This window comes from Pyxicephalus adspersus, chromosome 5 (assembly GCF_032062135.1).
Source record: "Pyxicephalus adspersus chromosome 5, UCB_Pads_2.0, whole genome shotgun sequence".
Lineage (NCBI taxonomy): Eukaryota > Metazoa > Chordata > Amphibia > Anura > Pyxicephalidae > Pyxicephalus > Pyxicephalus adspersus.
The window spans coordinates 46,852,977-46,867,683 of record NC_092862.1 but is presented as its reverse complement, the minus strand read 5'-3'; the positions used below and the strand labels follow the sequence as shown (position 1 = coordinate 46,867,683).

The window sequence follows — 14,707 nt, the reverse complement described above, 5'->3', positions numbered from 1 at the left end:
ATGAAAATACACTTCATGAATGTGAAATCTGTTGTTCTTAGATGGCACATGAAATGAGGAAAGGGGAGGTTTAATTACATTTTAAACTGAAGTTTTATAAAAACATAACCAAAGTACTAAGGCTATGTACACACATTAGATTTTTGTAGTTGAAAAGGATCTTTCACAATCCTTTACAACGACAAAAGACTGGAAGATGCATGAATGAGTGCTGTACATACATGCTCCATGGAGATGAGAGGGGGGAGAATGATGGAGCTGCACCCCACTGTGCTCTCTCCCCTTCACTTGTATTACAATCGGTCGTCGTTCCTGGATCTGTCAGGACGACCCCATGAACGACGTCAAACTAGCTCTGTACACACGTCAGATTCTCGTCTGATACTTGCCTTGGGATTTAATATGCAAACCAACTAGGACAAAAATAGTTTTGTGAAATCAGCCCCCACTTTGCTTTGAATTTCTAATTGTGTATGGATGATAAATTGCCACACTGACTCTCCTTCTCTGTTGTGCAGTTACTGGTATGCAGAGCATTTCATTTGCCTCAAGAGGACAATTTAAATAATATGTTTGTTCCAAAACAGATCATGTCATTTTAATCCTTATTTTTCCCCGTAGAATAAATTGAGCCTTGAGCTCCAATAAAGCCAGATGCTACTGAATTGGAAAATAATCCTTGGAAAAAGAAGGAGGAAAAGGTAAATGCAGATTTTTAACTATTATACCTATATTTGTGTAATTTACCAGAGTCTCATGTTTCTTGTTCTGTTTACTATACATACATTACTAAACATACACTTGTTCTGTTTACTCATACTCATTTTTATGTGGAAGAGGTAAGATATAATGAGATATGGACTTGAGTGCCTCCTGTACGGAATGAAGAGAAAATGCCAGGAGTATTGGTAACTACATCAATTGTCTGTATGATGGTTCTAACCGTGGTGTTGCTCTGTTGCTCTTTTCCAAAAATTCTTATTATGGCCGAGCCCCATCATCTGCTTTAAAATGTACCTGATCTGTTGGATGTCTTTTTTCACATGAATAATATTTGTATGCTTTTCTCTAAAGTATTATTACAGCTACATTCTTTTGTTTTCTCTCTGTGAAGTCCTATTCCTGGAATATTTCCACTTGATGTCAGTCTGCAGGTAGAATGTGGACATTTCTGAGAAATGATTCTTCAAAGAAACAAGGTAAAGGTCATATGAAGACATATGAACTTCAAATTACATAAATAGAATTGACCCAGTACAGTTTTTTCTTCCACAGTGGTAGAATGCTATGTACTTTGATCTAGTGAGTCTATTGTTACTGGTATTTTCCAGATCCTGAGTAAAAAATCCCCAATTCAAACAATTCTGAGCACTCCCTGTCCTCTTATTTATCATTTATACAAATTTGAACCAAATTATTTTGGCTTGACCAATGCCAACTGCAAATTTAAAGGCCAATAAATGTAAGAAGAAAGTACACCCACCAAATAATGTTGCCATCCGCACTGGGGTGTCTAAGAACTGCAACCCGTGAGCCATATTTAGCAAAGCTTACTGTATCTTCCCTTACATAATGCTTTGATAATCACCAGACAGTTCTGAAGACTTTCTCCACAGAGAGCGTACTTTTCAGTGTATTTGTGTCACTTGTGACACCTAGTATTACAAAAATATATATAGCCATAAATAATGAAAACCTACCAAGAACTGTGACTATGTGCGCCATAGAGCATAGTAACCTAGGAAGAAAGGGCACCTTCCTTTGCAACCTTGCTGCTAATAAATCTGTTACTTTTGTTATTTTTTTATTTTCACACCTCAACTTTAGGCTTTTTCTTCTCTCGCACTTCAGCTGATTTAAGGTTAAAGGGGGCTGGATTGCTTCTGATAACTGAAATTTTATGTACACAGGTGTGGAACATAGGTCAGGGAAATGTAGCTGATTAAATGAAACCATTTTGTTAGAAATTATTAAAAACAGAAAGAGGCCTACAGGTAGTGTGCAATTATGTTGAGTATTTTACTTTGAGAAATTAAAGTCTTGCAGTTTAATATGAGTATTTCTACTTGCAAAAGCCTTTTATTTAAAGTATAATAAATATATATGATTAAAATTCCATATAGGTCACAGCCAAGAAACATAAAATGAAGGCACTGTGCATTTAGGTTTAAAATGTATCTAAACCATCTAAAACAAATAGGTAAAATTACATTTTTACTGCAGTGTACTAAGCTCTTAGATGCAGTGGCTTCATTGATTTTCATTTTTCCAGTCTTTTTTTCCTTTAATTTTATGTGGTGATTCAATTCTTGGTATGTGTTTACTCATTATACTGTATCTTGTAACCCTAGGACAGGACTGACCACCTCTATTTTTTCATATTTTGCAGATAGCTGATAACAATATTATTTGATACCAATCAGCACAGGCACAGAATCACGAAGTGTCACCTTTAAAGTTGTTGGCAGACTCAAATAGCTATAACAAAATACTTGCTTTTGAGTATTTAAATATTTACACAGGTAAAAGAATCTGGAAGGACTTGTAGATTTATATTGTAGAATCATATTACAGTAAACTTTCTGTCATCCAGAATTTAGGTAACTGGCCTGTGATCTGGGCACAAAAACTTTAAAAAAAATCAGAGCTTAAACCTAATGCACTAATAAGTGGTGTCATCAGCAAGCCAATGCTTTGTGTATGACTCCCAATGCTCCCATGCATTCTCAGCACTCCCTTATTTAGGGCCTCCACTGTTTTCCTGACCAATTACAATTGGGTATAGACTTTCTTTCTAATGCTGCTATTATAATGCATTTTTGTAAGACATTCTGATTGTATATTAGGGAGTTTATGGTATAATATGGGGTAAAGAATTAGTTAGGCCTATTTTCAGTTATAACTCTCATGCAACCAGAAACTATCTGGAATCTACCCCATGGGTGCCAGATAACAGGGAACTCAATATATTGGCAGTGTTTATCCTTTTGCATGCATCCTCTATACTTTGTCATATTGGACCATTCAATACCAGACCCCCTTCAGATTATATGTTGCATGGAGGAATCCAGTTGATAGTAGAAAAGGGGGACATTTAGGCTATCTGGAAATCCAATGTCAAATAATAATTGTTTGTTGTTCTAGATGAACCACTTACATTTGAGGAAACATGACAGAAGACCAAACTAAACATATTGTGATATATTTAAAAAATACTTTTAACAGGTCTTTAAGGCATCAAAGTTTGGCAAAAACAAAAAAAATAAGAAAAGCATGTGTGCTGCTTATTCAGAAGATGCGTAGGAAGTGAAAATGAAAGTACAGACAAGTAGGTTATGTCTGTGGCTTAATTTTCTTGTTATCCTTGTTTTTGTCAGGCTTTTTTTTTATGGGTGGGACAATACTGTCTGCTGGCATTACATTGTCGTGATCACTAATGAAAATTTCAGTTTCTGCAGCAATTTGAACAATTATGGAGAAAAAATACAATGATCATTAACTAAACTTACAATTTTCCTCCTGGCTTGTGAAATTTTAGGGCTGTACTGGCTGGACTATATCTGTTTATTGTAATTAGAAAACAGGTAAAAGCTTACATGAAGCTAATTATAGAAGTTGGATCTAGGATTATTGGCTGTTTTTTAAGACCATACAAAAGGTTTTTGGAGCTTGTTACCTGAGGTGTGGGTTATCTGTCCATAACAATTAGAAGATTTTTGGGATGATTTTGGAGTACAAGAGAAGGTCCAGGATAGTTGAAGAGATCTTCTGTAACATTTATGAGCCATTTAAAGCCCCTTTAACCTTTGAGTAAAAAATAAATAAATGAAAAACTATTAAAAAAATGACAATTACCTTTACTTCTGCAGAGCGTTCAAGCCCCCACAACTGGCTTGCATTTAGGCCCACTCGGTCCTAGATTCTTCCTTCGTCTCAGTGCAGAGGAACCACCGGGCACTGCCACTGCCATCTTCTTACTTCATTTTCTGGCTTCTGCCTATGTTGTGAGTTTGGGTAACATTTTCACCTGTAAATGTAAAAAATGCACAGAAGGAGCAGCCCAAAGCCTCCTGGGATATGTAAGTATCTCAGGAAACTCCTGGATTCCCATTCAATCTTTACTGGTGCCCTCCCTTCTATTTAGAAAAAAAACATAATTTGCTAAAAAACTTAAACTAAAAAAATTGTGTAAATATTTGCTTTCTTAATCTTCATGAAAAATAAGTTCGTTTTCAAAAAAGTTTAGAAAAACACTGTGCAAGCTTATGTAGCAAAACAGGATACTAAAATGGGATACCTATTCCTATTCCCCTGAGAACCAATGATTTTGATTTCTTGTTACATACTTGGAGCTTTCAATTTACTGGCCAGGCATACATTACTATATTCATAAATAGGCATCAATATGCTAATCAAGCCTGTATGAATCTTTTCCAAATCAATACAAGCTTTATGCATACAGCTTCTGTTCTGTAAGCTGCTAGAGGTCCTGTCAAAAGCTGGTCCATATTTTCCTGCATACATTTCAAGACCTGCTGCTTGTTTAATAGGTAACCTTGATTCCCAAGATTGGCAGTAAGGAGATTTACTCCTGTTGAAAAAAATATCCTTTGGATTGTTGTTAGTAGTTAGTCACATTTGTTCAGTAATATGAAATAACGTTCCCATTCATCCAGTATCCGAAACATACTTTAGAATTTAGCACCATATGGATAAATCTGTCGCTATATTACAATTAGTATAAGGAGGCCTCTTAGCCTGCGAGAGGGGAGCTAGGCGGGGGCTAAGATGACTGTGGGGGGAAGGCCGAGAGGTCAAGAGTTGTGTGAAGGGGATGGTAATTAATAAAAGTTGTAGGATTGGTCATTTTGTTATAACAATGGGAGGGGTAACAAAGGGCGTAAAAGACTACAGGTGGAAAAAGGGGCAGTTCAGTTTTACAGAAGTTTGAGTGAGATTAGGCTTTGTGGGCTCAATTACAGGCAGCTGCTCCAGGATGGGTCCAGGATGGTTGGAAGGACAGCTGGCTTCACTTGCTTGAGGTGCTGAAGGTCCAGTGGTGGACCACCGCTGCGCCTGAGCCCAGAAATCCAGAGGGCTCGGTGTCATGGTAGGAGCCTCACAAGGGACCCTCCAGGTCGCCTTGCTGTCAGCTGGCTACTGTGGCTGCTGGTGGCGCTGAGAGGAATCCTCATAAAAGACGGAGCTCTCGGAAGCGCAGCCGTGGGACACCATTACGGAGGGAGCGCTCCTGGTCATCCAGGAATTGAGAGCTGGCGGCCTCACTGGTTCTGGCTGAGATGTCTGGGGCCCAATCGGTGGAGGCCAGGCCAGGAGAGATTGCTGCTGCGGGCACCGGCCTGTCCCCTGGTGCGGTTGGTGGCTCATACAGAGGTACGAGGGGTGCAAGGAGCTGTGCAGTCATGGCCGGTCGGTGGCGGAGGAAGGCAGGCGGAAGGCAGGAACCCCTGGTCCAATCCCTGTAGGAGGCCTCGGGAGGTGTGATGGCTGTGGGCGGAGCCAGCTCCATTAATATAGCATCACACGAAGGTACCATAGAGTACCAGAAGGTTTGAGCAGGAGGCTGGCTTCCGTGGTGCCAGCCCTCGGGCTGGATGTGGCTGGCCCCTGTGAAGCTTTTGGAGCTGAGGACATCTAATTAGAAGGGGAAGTCCGGAGGAGTGCTTGGAGGATGGCAGTGGTTATTCCGGGGCACCTGGAGTTCCTGCCACAGGGCCTCCAGGTGGGATTGAAAGTCGTTGACAGAGTAAGGAGGTGGAGGGGTTTATAGGGGGGTGGGGGGAGTGTTGTTTATGTATGTCCGCTTGGGGGATGGAATATGGGGGGTTCTGCGGGGGCTGGTCTGATTAAGGGGGGGGCGGGGGGGCTGGAGGTAGTGTTACACTAGTACTGGAAGGGTATGTTTGGGGTGTATGGCTGGGCCTTTTCTTCGCCCCACTTTGGAGAATTTAGTGGTGTCATCGTTGGGCCTAGTGCCTAAGAAGGAGGCAAATAAGTTTCGATTGATACACCCATCCATCTTTTCCAAAGGGGGACTTTGTGAATGAGGCAATTGATCCTGAGCTGTGTTCTATGCCTATGCCTCGTTTGATAGCGTGATCAAGTGGGTTAGAAGGTATGGGAAGGAAGCATTGCTGGCAAAGGTGGATATAGAGGCTGCGTTTCACCTTTTGCCAGTGCATCTGCCTGTTGGTTTTATTTAAAAGAATAGGATGGTGTGGAAGAAAATGGTTTATTGGGAAAGGGGCTCTTGCATACCACAGTCAAGTATTAAAAAAGTATCAAGGAAGAATTTCCTAAGACTGTGAATAGATGAGTAAACGTTTGTATAACCACGCTGTTCTCTTCTCTCGCTGAGTATTCCAATCACCTTGGGACCATTAAATTTGGGTACATGATGTTAGGTAACTACATTTTCTGTTTAGCTCTAAATGTTGAGCTTTAATCCTGACACCCATTAAATAAGAGGAAGTCATTTAAATAAGTGGCAAAATTACTTTAACATTGGAGATTCAATTTTTTAACTTTTTTGATTGCTGTCCCTAAAATCAATATTTTGTGAAAACCATATGGTACATGATTGCTCATTAAATTATATTATAATTTTAGCCATTAATCCAGCAGATTATTTAGAAAAAGTAAAAAAAATATAAATACAGCAAACTATACTTTTGTTTTTGCTTGCTTGTTTTGTTTTCATTATGTACCAAAGTACCCAATTAAGGAGATAAACGAGTATTAAAGACCTTGCTGATCTGCTAAACTGAAGCTCACAAAAGTGAAGTTTAGAACCTGAATAACAAACTTTTTTAATGATTTTCTGTTTAATACAGAAAATACATTAATTACCTTTCTAGAATTGATGTACCTTAGGAAAACTTCTAAAGCGTTAAAAAAGTCTTATACTTTTCTGTAAACAGACTATTTCCAGTCTACACTTTGGGCCTGATTTACTAAAGCTCTTCAAGGCTGGAGAGGATACACTTTTATCAGTGAACCTGGATGATCCAGCAAACCTGGAATGGATTTCCTAAAAGTCATTTGCTATTTGTTAGCAAATGTTTCCAATCCTGGACCTGATCCACTGCAGGTTTGCAAATGCAGTAGTAAAGTTAAATGAATGCCTTGCTCTATGCCGCAAACGGGAAAAGTGATGAGTTGATGTAGTGGCCATTATACAGCATTATATATAATTTACCTAATGTGGGAATGACAAAGATGTTTGCAGATTTAGGGCTCATGTAGAACTCATCATTACTAGGAATACTATCATGTCACTTCTAGCATGAAAGCCTGGGTTTAATCTCTTTTTCTCCTGATGAGCATTGTCACCACTTTGGAGTGATTTCTTCTTTCTTCCTGCTATGTCCACATGGCAGCAAAATTGGAGATTTTTCTCTCCAATGGATCACAGATGGCACAAAAACTGACTGGGGTTTTATCCATTTCTTACTCAATTCATAGATATGTAGATAAAAATGACTAACACTGGTATTAAATTCAATATGTGTTTATCAGAATTCCTACATTGTGATGGGTAGTATTTTCATATTGACAGTTGGGTATAAAAGTATATTTGATATTTTGTTTCTCAAATGTTTGAGGTTCTTATTGCAAAAATGCTATCCTTTACATCCAGACACCTACAGGTTATAAAAGTCAGGGGATTTTGTTGAATTTCTGTAAAATATAGACTGGAACTAATCTTATTTTCATTTTTTTAAATATTTTAATAAAAAAAATTATAATTATAATTTATAATTAATATAATAATAATTTATTAAATGATTGAAACAGAAAATATATTTATCACAGTAATTATTTTTGTGGGCCCTTTTTTTCCCTACAAAGTAAAAGAAGTTGGCATTTACCGATCTTGGCCAAATGTCAATTGTGGGTCTTTCAGGACTTACTAAATGTTTGTTATTCTTTTTCCCAGACCAGACCTGAAACAATGTGCTGCACACTGAATAATTGAAGATAGTTGTGTGTTTACTGTATCAGTAGCCAACTTTGGGGAAAATGGAAGACCGTATTTCAGGTAAGGTACCTGATACCAAATTTGATGGTGATGAAAATGGTGATGAAAATGTTTCGACTTGGGATTGCTTTTCTGCTTTAGGGACTGGGCTTCTTTCAGTCATTTATTCAACTAGTCTGCATTATATGAAAATGTGCTTGAAGGTAATATGAAACCGTATTTTCTTCATAAGAAGGATTTAAAGCACATTAGTAAATCCACCAAGGGATGGCTCAATGAGAAGAAACGGAGGTTTGACCAAGGCAGCCTATAAACCTCAAATTTGCATTCCATTGCCATGTTGTAGGGGTTTAAAAGGGCAAAACCCACAAATACAAGGGTTCTTCAAAAATTTTCACACTTTTCTTTAACTATTTTTTAATACTAATTTCAAAAACAAATATATCACTTTTCTACATAGTCACCTTCCTTTGCGATGCATTTTTCCTGGTCACGTGACACTCTCAAAAACACGTCCAATTACTATCCCTCCGCACTAACTGCTTCCAGCAAAAAATATAAAAGTGCACAAACTTTTTGAAGACCCCTCCTTTATATCTACAGGATGCATTTTCTGTTAAATGGAAAACTACCAGTTTTTGGAGCCCAGTGCTATATTACATCTATTAAAATTGTTGTTGCATTTATAATTGAGAGGAAGAAGAATAATTGTTTTACCTTTACCTGTAGGTACTGTTTGAATGAAGATCTAATGTTTGTCTGTTTACATATTTTGAAAAAGTCAATTTCCACAAGTGCTTTTTTTAACATGACGTATATGTAGTGTAATAAAGGATAATTATGTTTCTGTTTTAAATATTGCCATAAGTGTCTGGAAGTGGTAGACCACAAAAATGGGCTGTTTCATAACTTAGTTTTATTGTCTGTATAAAATTAAAATGTTATTGTGATATCAAAGTAAACGTAAGGGTGTCTTTGGATCATGAGAAAATTGGGACTATAAAAGATGAGAGTTGCCTTTTATCATTGGTGCCTTGCTGTGAAATAATGCTGCCTTACACTCAATTGTAGCTTTTCTAATTGTTGAGGTTGTCCATGTGTTCTCTACTGGCATCAGTGAATCACTTAATTGGAAACTATTTCTTGTTATTTTCTTTTTCAAACACCTTATTTTACTGAGTCTCTGCCAAGTGTGATGTTATAATCTGTATAATGGTGCCGAGGATTCATATGTTAAATTGTGCTCAGAAGGAATGGTTGGGTCAATTGCTTTGTAGGCCTCTGAACCTTACATGGCAAGAAATGCGGGAGATTCCGATGGTATGAAAGAAAATTTTCTGTTTCTTATATGTTGTCATTTTTTTCTATTTAAATAATACCACAGCTCTTAAATAAAAAGATATTTATTTAAAGTGAAAGAAAATGACAATGATAAACAAATTTACAATAAATATCTAAAAGGAGTTCCTGAATAGTTACAAAGAAAAGTAATACGGTAGGCAGAGATACTCCTCTATAATCTGTATCTTGGCTGGACCCCAAAGAAAGAGAAAGAGTTTGGCTCTGTGCAGACCTTTTTTTTAATAACCAGGACCCCACATTCAACCACACTTATGCTTCCATCCCTCGGGTGTCCTCCAAATCTCACTTCTGGGATCTTCTGTCCATGTGTGCCTTTTGATATCCTCCAGCAGATGCCACTGTTGTATTGGGGGGGCCCCTGACTCTGTTGACCAGTTTGTCAAAGCTCCATTGATGGTTGATCAGATTGTGATATCCACAAACCAGGCATGGTAATTGCAGACGTTTTTGAAGTAGATCTCTGTCAGATATCATCTTCCATTATGGCTTCTTGGTCAATACCTCCAGCTGAGTCCCCCTGCCAGTTTTGTCTTTAGGGACATTCCAAAGTCAAAACCCACCAAGGCATGCCTACAGTGAAACAGAATTCACCATCTCAAGCAACCTATGCATAAATGTTGATTTTCAACCTTTATTGCTCTGCACTCCAACAAGGTACACAAGACCTAGATATGTCACAACATTTCTTTAAAGCGAAATCTTATGTCTGATGAACTGAACTTTTTTGTTTTCTTGCTTTAGTGTCTAAAAGCTGTGTGTGATTTGTTGTGCCACTGTGCCACAAGGTACTCCTGAACTCATATAATATCATCAAAACATTTATCAAAAAAAGCACATTTTCTTGACATTTCTTTTTTTATGTTGAATCCTATTCATTCAAACATATTTTTGTAATGTTTAGTGGTACTGTATAAATTAAAAAAAAATTATAAAGGAAAGAACATTGTGGAAAGAACTTTTAGGCTTATGTTCATATGAATGCATACATTTGACATGAAATTGTTACATAGTTTTAGATAAACTGGGTTCCTGGAAAAATAAATCAAACTGGGTCCCTCTGCTGGAATACTATAATGTATACATAATAACATGTAATAAATGAAATACAATTTGTATATGACTAAGCCCAAAGATGTTTGCTAAACTGTCTAAACCACATCCAGAACAACAGTGCTGCAACATTACTGGGGCCAAGACGGTCATGGTATAGAAGTAAGAGCAATGTAGAGAGCTTTCAAGCTGAAAGATGCAGATAATGTCATGATATTAAACTAATAGGTATATCTATAGCTAAAATTGTTTCCTGTTTTCCTTTACTTCTTCTCTAGACACAACATGAGAACAAGTGTCCCTACTGGATGATTTCCTTTTACTGTTGTGCTGGCAACCACATTTTGATTTCCCTCACTTCCTTGCCCCATTGTCATTGGTCAAAACAAACATGATGAGAGAGGGAATCAAATTAACTGGAAAAAGACAGCAACAAAAACTCTTGATCATCCATGTACTATCCAACACTACCTACCTACTTACCTACAGCAAAAAAATATGCACTGCAAAACAATGGTAAATCTGATTGATTTAAAACTGTAATTCAGACCAAAACATTATTTATGGGGTCCAATGGCCTTTTTTGTCTTTGACCACTGTTCCCTAAAACACTGTGCCAGGCTGCATGAAATAATAATAAAGGAATTTTCTGAGAACTGTGTGCTGACATTTTTGCATCAGCAATAAAAACCTGAAGTGGTTCCATTTACACTTCCATTATTATTTTTTATTCCATTTATAACTGTTCTTTATACACTTTACTCGTATTGGAAAATGTTGCCATATTTCTTCATTCTATTAGCCCACATACTCAAAAGCAGAGCTCTCACATTGCATTTTGTTAGTCACTATTCATGTAGCACTACTACTTCTATATAGAGAATATAACACATTGAAATCAATTTCAGCAAAGAGCCTGATTAAACCTGTCCAAGGCTGGGGAGGATACACTTTTATCAGTGAAGCTGGGTGATCCAGCAAACCTAGCCTTGGAGAGTTTTAATAAATCAGGTCCAAAGTAACTGATTTAAAGCTGTCTAATCTGAAGCTTGATATAACGTTTTACAGATACGTAGTTGCATGTTAGTGGGATCACAAACATAACAGCATGCAGCTGAGCCCACGCACAGACTAGTATTATAAATACATAGGGTACAACACAACATATACAATTTATCATGAGATTCTATTCACTTTTTTATAACTCCCAGCTTTAGAACTGGAAAGAAGGATCTTGTTGCATAGTTGAGATACAATGAAAAGTGAATGAGGCTACATTATGCAAAATATTAGTGTGGCTTAAAGGGACCTAAATAAGTTTGTTCTCAACTTATTAAATTTTTCACTGTAGAAATATGCTGCAGTGATTGTACCCACAAAATGCTGCTTAAAATAAAGAATAGAAACAAACTGCTATTAGTTATAGTTATTTGGCAGAACATACTTTGTTTTTGTAAAAAAGACTTTTTCCTTTTTTCTCCTAGCTTTTTTTTGGTGTGAGGATGAACAGGTCAGCAAACACTAACGAAAACTGTGGGCCTGATTGGTTAAAGCTCTTCAAGGCTGGATACACTTTCATCAGTTAAGGCGGGTAATCCAGCAAACCTGGAATGGATCTGGTCCAGCATTGAAAACATTTTCAAACAAATAGCCATTGACTTTGAAGAAATCCATTCCAGTATGCTGGATCACCCCGCTTCATTGATGAAAGTGTATCCTCTCCAACCTTGGAGAGCTTTAATAAATCAGGCCCTGTGTATCTATCAATACATAAACATACACAAGCAAACATCCTAAACTATTACCCTAAATTAGGCATAAACATAATACATAAAATAATATACCTAATTGTTACTTGGCTTTATATCAGGCACTTCAGTTCCAAATCTTGTTGCATATGTCTACTTTTCTCAGGTCCCTAAAAGAGTCAGTGAAACATAATGATATTTTTTATCATGTTTCCAGTTTCCAATCCAATTGTTTACTCAAATCAAATCATAGCTCAAATTATTAGTAAGAGCGATTTTTTTTTGGTTGCTGTTTTTGAAGTTTCAATAGGAGCATGCCTGACTGAGAGGAGATGATTACTGTCATGCTGTCTCTTTAGTTATTCTATTTTGCTCTGGGATTTCTGGCCATTTACTTGATGTTTACCTGTAGAACTAAGATTGTATTAAGACATTGTAGTCAGTTTAAAAAAATGCATACAAAATCAAAGTAATTTTTTCCCAAGATAATTATAGTTATAGTAATGGTGTGTAGATGAACAGGGACATTAGCAATATGATTCACAGTTATAATTTGCTGCTCTGTGAGAAGCATTCAGTAGAGGAGTCGTTTTTTCAATGGCTAGCCATAAAGAATCCAGGTTCAGGGAACCTGTTCTGCTTTACCAAGGAAATATGATTGCTAAGAAACTGTTAAATATCCTGGAATATGAAGAGTAGTCAGAGGCATAACACATCATGTAAAAATATTTACTTCAAATTAGCCATATATTTGAAGAGGAAGTTGTTGGGCCTTTTTTTTAAATCTCTCCAAGACTAGGGAAGATAGACTAATATGGGGGAACCTGGGCAATGCAACAAACCTGGAATAGATCTGGTCCAGGATTGAAAACATTTAACAGCAAATGATTTTTAAGAAATGTATCTAAAGTTTGCTGGATCCCCCAGATTCTCCCATGATAGTCTATCTTCTCCAGCCTTGGAAAGCTTTAATAAATCGGGCCCTACTGCATTCAGTTTAAATTATTTTCCCCAATTGTATTGACAAATGGACAATTTGTGAACAAAAATGTATCAAAATAAACCTATTCTGATCAGAAGTGAACAGTTATTATAACTGAAACCCTGCTTTCTGATGGCACAGAATCATTTAGTTAAATTATTTTATTATTATAAATGTATTTTATTTGTTATATAAAAACAGTATTAGGTTTATTCAAATCTGGCTATAAAAAAATAAATTATTTTTGTTGGATTTTTTTAAAATCTCTTGAATAAAAAAAGTGAAAAAGAAATTCTTTTTTTGTTAAACACATTTTCTGAAAAACCAAAATGTACTGTTTATGTATCACAAAATGTATTTTTTAATAATAAAACTTACATGTAAGTATCTGTAAGTATTTGTGTTAAGATAAATGTATTAGGAAATGTTTTTGTACATCAACAACCAACTTCATGCTGCGTTACTGTATGGTTAATTATGTGCACAAAATAACTGATTGGCAAACAACACCCCTTACAGCTGTCTATTTATATGCCTGTGTGCTGTTGATTAGAACTAATCCTTCATTTGATGTAAATAGGGATCTAACCACTTAAATAGAACCAATTGTTTAACATTTCTAGAAAAAAGAGGTGACAAATTAAGTGCTTTGACTTGCATATCTATTTATAGCAATGTGAAACATATTCATGTTAGACTGCAGTAATGTTTTAGTGCTGCCTTGTGTTGCTTATGACATTAAATCAAAAATTATGAAAATCTAATAAAAATAGCATAGTCATTTGATTTTTTATTGTAAATTCTTTACAATATTGAGAAATGAGTGGATTTCAAGCATAGAGAACATTGTTACAGTTTGTTGCATCTTCTGTCCGACAGATTATAACATTTTTGGACAGAAGGTTTAACTAGAATAAACTAGGGTAGAATAGAAGGTTATGTAAAAGGTGATCATCCCTTACCTTTAAACAAGGAAAGGGAATAAAAACAAAGATGGAAAGGATTTATACATGATACACTTTAGAGTTCCCTCTGCCCTATCCATGCTTGCTATTATAATCATGTCTTGAGCTGTGTGTTGCATGAGCTGCATCATTACTCTAGGTCAGTGATGGCAAACCGTTTAACATTTTATCGCAAAGTGCCAACACTGCAAGTTAACCTGAATACTTGGGTTTTAGTTTAGAAAAAACAACTCATACATTAACATCTTTTGTCTTAAAAGAAAAACATATTAACAGAGCTTTCAATGATACAAACAAATTTTTAATGAATGGTAAAAGTTTGAATTTGGCATGCTTTTAAACAATTATTGTGATTTTTGCTGTTGTATACATGCTGATAATTTGTCCAATCTTGGCTCATACTTTGTAAGTTTGGGAGCAACACATGCAGCACTCAGGTCTTCTGTTAGTCTGAAACCAGATGTTGGCCTCTCTAGTAATTTAACTCCCCTAGCGGTCTAATTCTGTCCAAATTTCCATGCGTTACAATTTTTTTGCATGGAAATTTATTTTACATTGTAGGCTATAATTCCTGGACATAACTCCCCAAATTATGTCC

General features: G+C 36.5%; 1 long non-coding RNA gene across 1 annotated transcript; it reads left to right on the top strand.

Moving 5' to 3' along the window:
* The first annotated feature begins 444 nt into the window (after positions 1-444).
* LOC140331989 (uncharacterized) lies at positions 445-11,015 on the top strand. The gene is made up of 4 exons (XR_011921005.1): positions 445-701; positions 1,115-1,199; positions 7,961-8,062; positions 10,693-11,015. It is a non-coding gene; the product is annotated as an uncharacterized lncRNA (long non-coding RNA).
* Positions 11,016-14,707: the final 3,692 nt, after the last annotated feature.